Consider the following 12,790-nt stretch of genomic DNA (forward strand, 5'->3'; position numbering starts at 1 on the left):
TGCAGCAGGATGAAACTGTAACAGAGACCCTCCTCCAGTTGAAGACACAGATATGTGACCAACCTCAGTATTGGCTCTTCTCTGCCTTACTGACTCCTTCTCCATCGCCGCTTCCACATATACCTGGTCATGGCTCAGCTCTTCTCCTTCAGAATATTTATTCAATGTGATGAGTGCATTAGGTACTCTTCTTGTTGAAAAAGGCCTGGCTAGAGAATGTTTAGAAAGAAAAGGCTTTAATTAACAGTTTGAAAGTATAGTGCGTCCGGAAGTCAAGGCCGCAGGAGCTCGAGGTATCTGGTCATATTACATCCATAAGTAGAAAGCAGAGACAGATGAATGCTAAGGTTCAATTCATCTTTTCCTTTTTATTTACTGTAAGACCTAGCCCATGGGACAGTGCCACCCATTTAAGGCAGGGAAACCCTTCCTCAGCTAACCCTTCCTGGAAGTAGTCACACAGACTCATCTGAAAGCAAACCTCTTAGTTGATTCTGGGCCAAATCAAGTTGACAATGAAGAGTCACCACAGTGACCATATCCAGAGAGGCAACTCCAGAATAGGGCTCTTGCTACAGAGAGCCTTGCCCCACCCTATCCCACCCCATACAGATTTATCTTTGTCAAGACAGATAATCCTTGCTCAAGAATCCTTCAGTCAACTCTAAGACCTGAGTAGTTCAAGCTTCTCTTTGAAGCATAAGGCAATCCAATCATTCACAGTCACTTTGGATGTGGGCTGATACAGCATAGGCCCACTGTGGTATCAAAGTGAATAATCATTGCTGATAAAACTGAGGAAAGTGGAAGAAAAAGCCATTTTAGCTAAAATTGCTGCCTCTAAATCCATTTTGAAAGTAAAAGGTACGATCTTCTTGTCAGTGTTGGCACTTGTCTTGCTGGATAAGTGAAATTATGCCTCCACCAATGAGTAAATCTCTCCGAGAGGGATGTGACAGTTTGCTTGGTGTCTAGAGAGAAAAGGCTTGTTCAGCTGAGACTGACAACTGAACAGTGTGTGAAGGAGGTTGGCATAGCACACACATGGCCATCACCATAGCTCTGGCTGTGCTTTGGGTAGTACCTACCGTCTTTAAGGAGTGCATAGTCAGAACTCAAACTTTGTCTACATTAATCTGATTCAATTGGTGTGATCAATATGCTCACCTAATATCTGCAATTTGTTTAGATGATTGTTACAGTCATGTACCCTGGGCTCCTGACTCTCTCTATGCCTTACTTATTGTCCCAACTTGTCACTCAACTGCAAGCTATAGCTATCCAGATTGGCACCTAGGAACTCTCTGTGCTAGCTTGCTGAGCCAGCCACCGAAGATACTCTATCGCCCGTTCATGTTAGTTTAGTACCACAACACTGAAACTAAAAAAGCTTCATCAATCATTGCTTGACGGGGTAGCCCAGCTAGTAATGAGTTTGCTATGCAAGCATTTGAGGACCTAAATTCAGATTCCCAGCACACAAACATGGTGATGGGTATCTGAGGTGGAGCACTGAGGTGGAGATAGGAGCCACAGGACTTCCTAGCTAATTAGTCTTACCAAGTTGAGGAGTTACGTGTTCAGTGAGAGACCCTACCTCAAAATGCAAGTATAGGAAGGGATTTAAGAAAATGTCCACTGTTGACCTCTGACCTTCGTATACACACACACACACACACACACACACACACACACACATACATGTGCACACACATACATAATGCTTGCACAAAAAAAAATAAAATCTGTTATTAAAAACTAAATCGGTTGGGGATTTAGCTCAGCGGTAGAGCGCTTGCCTAGCAAGCGCAAGTCCCTGGGTTCGGTCCTCAGCTCCGAAAAAAAAAAAAAAAAAACTAAATCTAAAAACAATTTTTTTAGTCACTCAATATTCAAGCTCTGACCTGAGGCAGTGAGGCTTCCGGTTTCCAGCCTCACTTCCTCTCCATCCGAGTGATAAATGACATACCAACTGTACACTTGACACTCAATGCTCAGGCAGCTAGGGATTACTCTGAGGGGCGAAAAGCAATTCTTTGCTATGAAAGAGAGCCAAGGAGCCGTCATTTCATAGCTGCAGAGTTGAAGTTTACAACTGCTTGGCATCTGCAAGATCCAAGAGCGTGTCCTCAGAAAATCAGAGTTCAGTAGTGAGAAATGGGAGCTGCCACGGAGTGCGAGGAGAGCACACTCTTCTATGCGTGGATGCAAGTCTTCTGCAAGGTATTAAAGGACATCTGCACGCTGCCTCACACTATGGGTCTGCAAGCTGGTCTCATCATAGCTAACTGCTCTAAGCCATGCAGGTCTTTGCGGAACAGAGCGGTGTGAAGAACTGCAAGTCAGAAGCAGAGAAGGGACAGAAGAATTTGAAGAAACATTTAGGAGGAGACGCTTAACAATGTTCATGGATCCGGTCAAATAATTCTAGATACACAATGTGTGGGTATGTGCCATGTATGTGTTGGTGCACCACAGGGGGCAGTGCCTGTTCCTGAGTGTATCGGCATGATGAGGCCAAAGGGCAACTTCAAAGATCATTCTTCCAGTTCTATTTGCCTTGGAGTTTCATGTTGTGGCTGTTTTCATTCAAATATAATTATATTGTTTCCCTCCCCCAAATTCTGCCCTCCAATTTCTCCCATGTCCTCTCCCTTCAGCCCCTCCCGCCCCCCTGAGTCTTTCTCAAAACTGTGGTATATTTTTCTTTTATTATTATTGCTATATATACATATATGTTGCTGAAAATATATATACATATACACACACATAATCCTATATGAATACAACCTGATGGGCCTATTAGTGTTGCTTATATGTCTTTGATTTCAGAGCTGACCACTTGACTCATCCCCGGGGAAGACTAGTTCTCTCTGTCTCCTAGAAACGACAGGGAAGCTACAGTCATGGTGCCACTACAATATGGCAGCCGACACAAGCTCCTCCTTGTTTTATTTCCTTTGTTTTTATTTTAATATTTATGTTCATGTGTGTTTTTGATTGCATATGTCTATGGGCCACATGCATTCACAGCCCATTAAAGTCAGAAGAGGGGGTTGAAACCCCTGAGAGTAGAGTTACAGATGGCTGTGACCTGTCATCTGGGTGCTGGCATCTAACCAGGGTCCTCTGGAAGAGCAGACAGTGCTCTGAGTCTCTAAGCCGTTTCTCCAGCCCCCTATCTTGTTTTGTAAGGCAGCGTTTCTAACTGGTCTGCAGACTGCCAAGTAGGCTAGGCTGGCTGCCCAGCGAGCCCTAGAGATCTGCCTATCTCTGCCTTATCAACACTAGAATCACAAGCAGGACCCACCATGCCCATTGTTCTGGTCTGTTTCCTGATGCTCTGCTAAAACACTTTGAGCAAAGACAACAGAGGAGGAAAGGGTTTGTTTCAGCTTACATGTTCAGTAATCTGTCATGGGTGGAATTCAGAGCAGCAACCCAAGCTGGAACAGAAGCAGAAACCACGGAGGAAGCCTGCTTCCTGGCTTGCTCACTCGGGCTCACACTCAGCTAGATTTTTATACAACCCAGGTCTGCCTGCCTGAGGAATGGTGCCAGCCACAGTGGGATGGGACCTTCCACATCAATCATTACTCGAGACAATGCACCCATGAGAAACCTACAGGTCAGTGTCACCGAAGCAACCTTTCAACTGAAGTTCCTGCTTTTCAAGTGACTCTAGGTTGTGTAAAATTGACAAGAGAGACTCGTCAGCACACCTGTTTATTTTCCATGGGCTCAGGGTGAGAACACACATTCTTTTGTTTGTTAGGAAATCATTTTACTGATTGGGCCATCTTCTAAAGGCCAGAATGTGATTTTTATCATTACCAAATAATCTTAGTGGGTTTTTTTTTCTGTTGCTAGGAAAAACAAGCCTGAGGTTGAGCTTCATAAAGAAAATAATTTATTTTGCTCATGTGTTTGGAGGCTAAAAATGCAAGAGTGGGTATCCCTATTGTTTTGGTCTCTGATAAAGGTTTCCTAGCTACGTAACCACATGGAAGGTCCCAACATGACTGGATAACACATGACAGGAAGGAAGCACATAAAAATACAAGGAAAGGGAGATTTAAGAGTCATTTATAGCAACCCATTCCTAAGAAAACTAAGTTGCTTCAGCAGGCCAGTGGTTATTTTGCACTGAGATCAGTACCCCACCCCAACTTATCCTACCCCTGATCTAGTCAATTTCCACTGTGCTTCCCATCACAAAGGTTACAGTATGTCTTAGTTCCACAACTGGGGACCAAACTTCCAACATGTGAACTACTGGGAGACAAGCACATCTAAGCCATAGAACAGTCATGAAAACAGACAATAGAAACCTAACTTATAGCACCAACGAATGTGTACACGAGGAGGAACCCATAACTCCAGCCACATATGTGGCAGAGGATGGCATTGTCCAGCATCAATGGGAGGAAAAGCCCTTGGCCCCGTGAAGGCTCGATTCCCCAATGTAGGGTAATGCCTGGGCACTGAGGTTGGAGTAGGTGGGTAGGAATGGGAGCATCCTCATAGAAGCGGGGGGGGAGTATGGGAGAGGGGAAAGGGGGATAACATTTGAAATGTAAATATATAAAATATCCAAGAAAAATAAAATTATTTTTAAATAAAGAAAGGGGAGAGGGAGCAGAGTAAGGAAGACTATACTAAAAACCTATTCTATCCTTGCATGAAAATGGCTTTATATAACTATGCAAAGTAAAAAAATTTCTGATTGATAATGTGATGGTTAAAGTTGAATGTGTGCTTGAAAGGTCTAGAAGTACCTTGTGGACAAGACAAACCTCTGGGTATGGCTGTGGAGAGCATCCAGACTAGGCTCACTGAAATGGAAAGACTCACCCCAAATGGAGGCAGCACCATTCCATGAACTGGGCGACTAGGCTGAGCTAAAAAGAGATAGCAGGCTGAGTACCAGCATGCATCTCTCTCTGCTCCCTGGCTGTGCATAATAGAGGTCTCCTCACAATCCTGCCAACAGGACTTTCCAACCATCACAGACTGTGCCCTCAAACTGTGAAGAAAAAACTAAGGCCCTTCCTTCCTGTATTGCTTCCTTCCTCAGCGTGCTCTTGTCAAGTATTTTGACGCCGTACTAGAAAAGTAACTAACAGGTATATCTTCACATTTGCTCCTATTTCTTCTCTTTTCTTGCCTCTAACCCTCTCACCAAATAAATCAAATTTACAATCTAGGACATGACTGATACAATAAGTGGTATCATTCTGCAAATCATCAAAAGGGAAGAAAAGTTGTCAATTAAATCCTCACACACATACTGGTTTGAGAGGCTGAAAGCAATCATGAATTCTGTACACTGCAATGAGTGCACATGTGCATAAAACACACAAAAATACCCACATGCACAACTAACACACATACACAAATATCCACACAGAGAAGCACATACATGTACACAGCTGGATATACATACATGTGTGTATCACACACACATGCATGCACATACACATATACCTCTCACATAAGATCCATCTCACACACACACACACACAGACACACACACACACACACACACACACACACACACCCCAAAAAAATGAATCTCTCTAGGGATAAGAAAGCTGCTATAAGTCTGGGCTAGTGGCTCACGCCCTTAATCCCAGTACTCAGGAAGCAGATCACTGAGTTTGAAGTCAGCCTGGTCTGTATAGTAAGTTCCAGGATGGCCAAGCTATATACAAGACCTTTTCTAGAAAAAAAGAAAACTGTTATCAGGAGCCAATTTTAAAAAGACTAGACTCATACCACTCCTAAGGAGGGAAGGAAATGTAATTTTTATTTCATGGTATGAGTTTGCTGTGCAAAAACAACTCAGACTGCCACTGACAGACGAAGAACCTGGTTTCCTAAGAACGGAATATTATATTCAAGTCTGAAGGCAGAGACGCTCATTAGAGTTGCCTTCCCTTTCCCTCAGAGTAGCGGGCCATTCCCAACACCCCTTCTTCTCTTTGATGGCCCCATTTTCCATTTTCTCTTTGCTTTGTGTGCCACCTTATTCATTCTCTCCCACCCCCTCACTTCACACCCCCTCGCTCTTAAAATTACCATTCAGTTACCGCCATGGCTCATTATATGGTCTGTTTCAAAAGTCCTTGATAATGCCTTACTGTGCATGATTTTTACACTTGATAGATAATTTGATTGAAGCTCCTTTTGTCTCCTGGATTTCAGGGAATACGTCTCCATGCCTGTCATACTGTCCCTACAGAAGTAGTGTTTTGGCATTATACACGTTTGGTATAACCAGAGAGCTCATAATAGGGATCTGTGAAGTTGAAAGCCGTGCAGTGGTTCTGTCTCCCCAACAGCTCTAAATTTAATGAAGATGGCTCGTATTTATCTAGCTAGTGCTCCTGGTGCATAGTGGTCATTCCCTCTTCAAGAAGAAGGATTTCTTTAGTTAGGCTTATTCATGGTGTGAGTTATTTGTTAAAGCCACAACTAGGTCACTCATGGAAATGTGGATACCAATTCATTAATTATTCAAGTCAGCACTTACTACATCCAAGTTTCACCCCAACACTCTGAGAAGATCAAAGATTCTGACAGGTCAAGACCTGTGACATAGATCCTGGCCTCTGGTTTAGCAGAAAGGAGGAAAACAGGAACATATGCATATAAACGTACCCCAATACTGTCTAAATAGTAAGTCAGCAATTGCCTACCTCAATGGCCTAGATGTTCCCACCTGACTTAAAGAAGGGAGGATTTAGTTTCACTCATGGTTTCAAGGATTTCAATATATGGTACCTGTTTCTGTTTCAGAATATGTAGGGATGCAGATCTTTATAGAAGTGGATAGAGAGATATGGTAGTTGATCTTGTCAATCTGAGGGGGTCTAAAATCATCTAGGAAACAAACCTGAGCATGTCTGTTAGGGAGATTCTAGATTAGATTAGGCTGAGGTAGAAAGACTCTTAATATGTGCAGTATCATTCATTCCATGGGCTGGACTCCTGAACAGAATCAAGTGAAGAAAGCAAGCTGAGTACCAGAATTCATTGCTCTGTGATACCTCACTGTGGATTCAATATCACCATCTGCTTCATAATCCTGTGGCCTTGACTGCCCATCCTGTTGGACTGCACTTTCAAATGGTGAGCCAAAATACACCCTTCTTTCCTTAAGTCACTTTTTCAGACATCTTGTCACTGTAATTATAAAAGTAACTAATACTTCATCCAAATAATAGCAGGAGTTGTCTATCAAAGTCTTCATTTACATAAATACGAAACAAGTCTAATTTCCATATAACTTTACATAAATATGGTTCCCCAATACCAGCCTAGTGATCATTAAATTAAAAAGTTCCAGTAGTCTCAGAGCAATATCAGGAGAAATACGGGTTATGGAGAAGAGGCATATCACTTCATCCAAATACATGAGAGGGAATAAGGAACAAGTCCTCTCAGTAGTCTACTTGTTGTTATTTTTTTTTGTTATTGTGTACACATGTATAAATGTGTGTGAATGGGTTCATGTGCCCATATAATTGCATGTGGAGGCCAGAGACATCTTCCTTTCCTTTCTCTACACTACTTTTTGATACAGGGTTTGTCACTGAATCTGGTGCCCTAATTGGCTAGACTAGACATTCAACAAGCTCTGGGGTATCTCTGCAGACATTGCCATGCTCAGCATTAATATCGGTCTGGGGAATCAAAACTCAGGTCTTCGTGCTTGCACAGTACCATAGTTACTTTCTTATTGCTGTAATAAGACACCATGACCAAGACAACTTAGGAAAAAAAGAGTTTATTAGAGGCCCAAAATTTCAAAAGGCTATTTCTGGCCCATCATGATAAGAGTGGCAGCTGTCATGAAGGTATTGTACTGGAAGAGCAGATGAGAGTTTACATCTGAGCCACAGGCATGAGACAAAGAAAGCTAACTAGGAATGGCGTGGCCTGTTGAAACTACAAAGCCCACTCCCAGTGACACACCTCCTCCAAACAGCCCACACTTCCTAACCCTTACCAAACACTTCCACCAACTGGGGCCAAGAATTCAAACATATGAACCAGAGGGCCACTCTTATTCAAACCATCAAATTCTACTCCCTGGAGCCCATATACTTGTAGCCATGCCATGATGCAAAATGCATTCAGTCCAGCTTCAAAAGTTTCCATAGTTGTGCATAATTTCAACTGCTCAAAAATCCAGTCTCTTTTGAGATTCAAATCAATCTCTTAACTATAACCCTTTTGTAATACCAATACTTCCAACATATAATGGTATAGAATATGCATTACCCTTCCAAAAAGGAGAAATAGAGGCATGGTGAGGAAAAACCTGGCAGGGCAAACTCCAAATCCTATAGCTCTGTGTCCAGAGTCAAAAACTTAGATGGTTCCACCCTCCCAGCTGTACTAACTACAAAACGTTCTCTCTGTTGGTCTGGTTTCATTCTTTGCAGCTCTCCCTGGCAGGCATCCCGCATTTCTGGCTGCTCTGATATTCTGTGATCCCCAACATAATCCAGACTTCACTTTCACTGTTTCATACAATGGCCTCTCAGCACCTCCATGCATGGACCTCCCTGCAATATGCCTGGCCTCAGTGGCATTTCTTACTCACGGAGGAAGGATCTACAACCTCTTTACGCCTATGTCCATTATAACTCTATGTCCATAGTAATCAAATCATGTGTTCTATGCTGTTAGGTTTGGTCACCTGCTTGACATGAAACCTGTTCCCTCCTTCCAATACATTTGCATAAGTGTTCCTTTGTTGCTCTTTAGACAGAGCTCCATTGGTCTTTTTCTTCCTCTGGTTCCCAAACTGACTGGGTGGGGTCTTGCCCTGATAGCACTGTTCCCTATATTCCATTTCATATCAGGCCTTCCCTTTTCTCTTTCAGTACAAGCCTTGACTCCAACATTAAATTTCCTGGTGCTGTTTTTTTCTCCCCAAACTGAACATCTTGTATTTTTTTGTCCAACTTGTTCTTTTTCATTGTACCCCTGCATGAGAATGATGACTAATAACTACAAGACAAAGTCAATATTGGACTGTCTTGAAATCTCATCTGACAACAAATTTGCCCAAAACTGTTCAAGCTTCAGCCAGATTCTAGGAAAAAGACAAAAGGAAAAGAAAAAAGAAAAAGAAAAAAGAAAAGAAAAGAAAAGAAAAAAACTTGTCATTCTTATCCAAAATATCCAAGAATTGTCTTTAGCCCATTTGCCAATGTTGCCTTCTCGGATCTCTTAAGCTGGGACTCTACAGTTCACATTATTCTTAATACTACAGTGTTCTAAGCTCCTGTTAGGATGGCCTGTTATGACTGACTTACAGCATTCAATTCACTTCTTAATCCAAAATCCCAAAGTTTTCCACATTCCTCCAAAAACAAGCATAATCAGGTCTATCACAGTAATAGCCCACCCCCTGGTACCAGCTTATGTCTTAGTTCATTTTTTTTATTAATGTGATAAGATATCATGACTAAGGCATCTCGTCAAGGAAAGAGTTTGTCAGAGGCTTAAAGTTTCAGAGGATATGTCTATGACCATCACAGCATGGAGCATGGCAGCAGGTAGGCAGGCATGATGCTGGAGCAGTAGCCAAGAGCTTACATCCAACCGACAAGCATGAGACAAAGTGAGAGAACTAACTTGGAATGATATGGGCTTTTGAAACCTCAAAGACCACCCCCAGTGACGTGCTTCCTTTAATAAGGCTATACTTTCTAATCCTTCCTACAGGGTTTTACCAACTAGGATCAAGCATTCAAATATATGACTCTATCAGGGCCATTCTCATTCAAACCACCACACATAGCAAGCACTGGTCATCTCCCCAGCCCCTAAATCTTTATTCTAATCATATGTAACTATTGGCTAGAGAATTACTCTCATGTGGACACCCAAACCACACAACAATAGGGTGTGGCACTATTAGGAGTTATGGCCTTCTGGGAGGAAGTGTGTCACTGTGGAGGCAAGCTTTGAGGTCTCATATGCTCAAGCTAGGGTTAGTGTGGCCATTTCCTTCTGCAGATGTAGAGCTCTCAGCTCCCAGAACCATGTCTGCTTGCATGAGATCATGCTTCCTGCCATGGTGAAAATCAACTGAACCTCTGAAACTGTAAGCCAGCCCCAACTAAATATTTTCCTTTATAACAGTTGTAGTCACAGTGTCTCTCTTCCCAGCAATAAAATCCAAACAAAACAGGGTACTTGATATTCCTGCTGATATTCTTCACTTATTTATGAAAACATCTTTTTCAAGAATTTCTGAAGTTATATTTACCGAAATTTCAAATAGTAAAGCAATGTACTGCATGCTGAACTGGTCTTATAGAGACACTGAGAAGACCGTGTCCAGTTTCAAGCTATCAATCAGGGAGAATTTGCAAAACATCTCACATGAGTTGGTTCCCTGGAAAGACAGCTCAGAAAGAGAGGAGAAAGTGGATAATGGGGATGCCCTGGAATTAACTATGAGCTTTTGCCTCCATTCTGTACTTCAAAGTTCTTCCAAGAACTCTCCCAAATGTTTGAAAAAGTCATGATCACAGAAAGCAACTTGCCCAGGTGCCATGCCCAAGAAAGTCTCTTCTTCAAGACTCTAGACTCGGATTCCTATTAAGTTTCTTTCTGAGTTGCTTAGCCATAACTTACTCAGGAAGTGCAAATCAGAAAAAATACCATCTTGACACTGTCTCACACTCTTGAGAACTGAGTCTCCACAACTGTCACATCGTGTTCTCCTTGAAGAATCCTGGCGTGTTCCTGGACACAAGAGGAGCTGGACGGTTACAGAGTAGGGCTCATTCATTTAGCCTTTGTGTGAGGAGGAATCTAGGTATGTACACACTTGGATTACAAACATGCACCAGTTTTGCACGCTTTCTGAGTATTTAACTTGGGTCTTTGTGATTACATAGAAACGCTTTATACTTGGGACAGGAATACAAGTACCCTGCTTTGTTTGGATTTTTATTGCTGAGAAGAGAGACACTGTGACTACGACAACTGTTATAAAGGAAAATGTTTAGTTGGGGCTGGCTTACAGTTTCAGAGGTTCAGTTGATTTTCACCATGGCAGGAAGCATGATCTCATGCAAGCAGACATGGTTCTGGGAGCTGAGAGCTCTACATCTGCAGAAGGAAATGGCCACACTAACCCTAGCTTGAGCATATGAGACCTCAAAGCTTGCATCCACAGTGACACACTTCCTTCAACAAGGCCATAACTCCTAATAGTGCCACACCCTATTGTTGTGTGGTTTGGGTGTCCACGTGAGAGTAATTCTCTAGTCAATAGTTACATATGATTAGAATAAAGATTTAGGGGCTAGGATTGGGTTCTGTTCAACTTAACTCCCTAGTCAGCTGTTGGAGCTGCTGCAAATACCCCTACTCAGCTTCTTGTCCTTGCTGAATAGTACAGTCTTGTGTGGATGCACCACAGTCTAACCCTTTACTAGGAAGGAAATTTGACTAAGTTCTAAGTGACCATGAAAGAAGGTGTTCCAAACATATGCATACACATTCTTAAATGTTCTTGGATATGAAGTTCAAAGGCCACATTCTGGAGCAGGCACTAATACTAGGTATCCACTGAGCCTCAGACTCACTCTGTACAGATGAGCTGTCATGGTAACAGCACTTCAAGACCTTCACTAAAGGGCTAGCTGCCAAGTCCCTGGGATCCATGGGCTCAGAACCATATGGTCAGTGGTCAGCTCCGGGACTGGTTTGAAAGACCCTCAGCAAAACTGGCAGAAAGGAAGACAAGGTACATCCATGTTGCTCAGAGGAACCCTAAGCTAACTTATGCTAGTCAGTGTTCTGTTGCTGGGGAGAAGAACCATGACCATGGCAACTCTTATAATAGAAATTGGGACTTAGAGTCTCAGAGGTTTAGTTCACTGTCCTCACAACAGGGAGCCTGCAAAGGAACATCATAGCTGTAAATTCCACATCCAGATCTGCAGACAGCAAGAAGAAGGAGACCCTAGTCTTGGCATGGGCTTCTGAAACTTCTAAGCCCACCCCCAGGACATACTTCCTTGAGCAAGGCCACACTTTCTAATCCTTTCAAAATAGTGTCACTTCCTAGTGACCAAGATTTCAATCTATGAGCCTGTGGTGACCATTCTTATTCAAACCACCACATAACTCAAGTCTGTCTTATTTCCCAGCTTCTCCAACTATAGCTGGGAGATCACAGTAGATTCTTCAGCTCCATGTCAGAGAATCTGAGCCAGTCAGTCCAGGTGATCCTAATAGCCTACATTTACTTATAGCAAGCTAACCAGGTACAGCATAAATGCTAATATGGGCTGTCATGGTAACAGCACTTCTTAGCCCTTCACTCCTTGAATCTCCTCAGTTTTCATTCTTTTCCACTGATCAAATGTTAATAGGACCTCTGACTTGTTTATAATGACTATGATGTGGCAAAAGAGATGAGATCTTCTTGCTTAGAACAGCTTGTATCACAGAAGACTTAGCATGAGATGATAGACATCTCTTAGTTTAGAGACTCTCATTTGTGGCCTGACAGAGTAAGAGTTCATGTTAGGAAATCTTATATAACAAGAACTACAAGTAGCCCTTAAGAAAATCAGAATGTCCCCAGGCACTAAAGGTGGCCTCCTGGAAACAAGAATAGTATCCAAGAGCAATAGCTGGCAGATAGGAATCCTTGTTCACCTTGGCAGGTGGCATCCAGAAACTGATGATGGCCTCTAGGAACTGGGGTGATCTCCAGGAACCAAAGTTAATATCCATAAGTCAAAGG

General features: G+C 42.6%; 1 pseudogene; it reads left to right on the plus strand.

Annotated features, from left to right (window-relative positions):
* The first annotated feature begins 2,157 nt into the window (after positions 1 to 2,157).
* LOC116911552 overlaps positions 2,158 to 12,790 on the plus strand; it is a 30,188-nt pseudogene continuing 19,555 nt past the window's right edge.

This window comes from Rattus rattus, chromosome 10, assembly GCF_011064425.1.
Source record: "Rattus rattus isolate New Zealand chromosome 10, Rrattus_CSIRO_v1, whole genome shotgun sequence".
In the NCBI taxonomy this organism is placed as follows: Eukaryota; Metazoa; Chordata; class Mammalia; order Rodentia; family Muridae; genus Rattus; species Rattus rattus.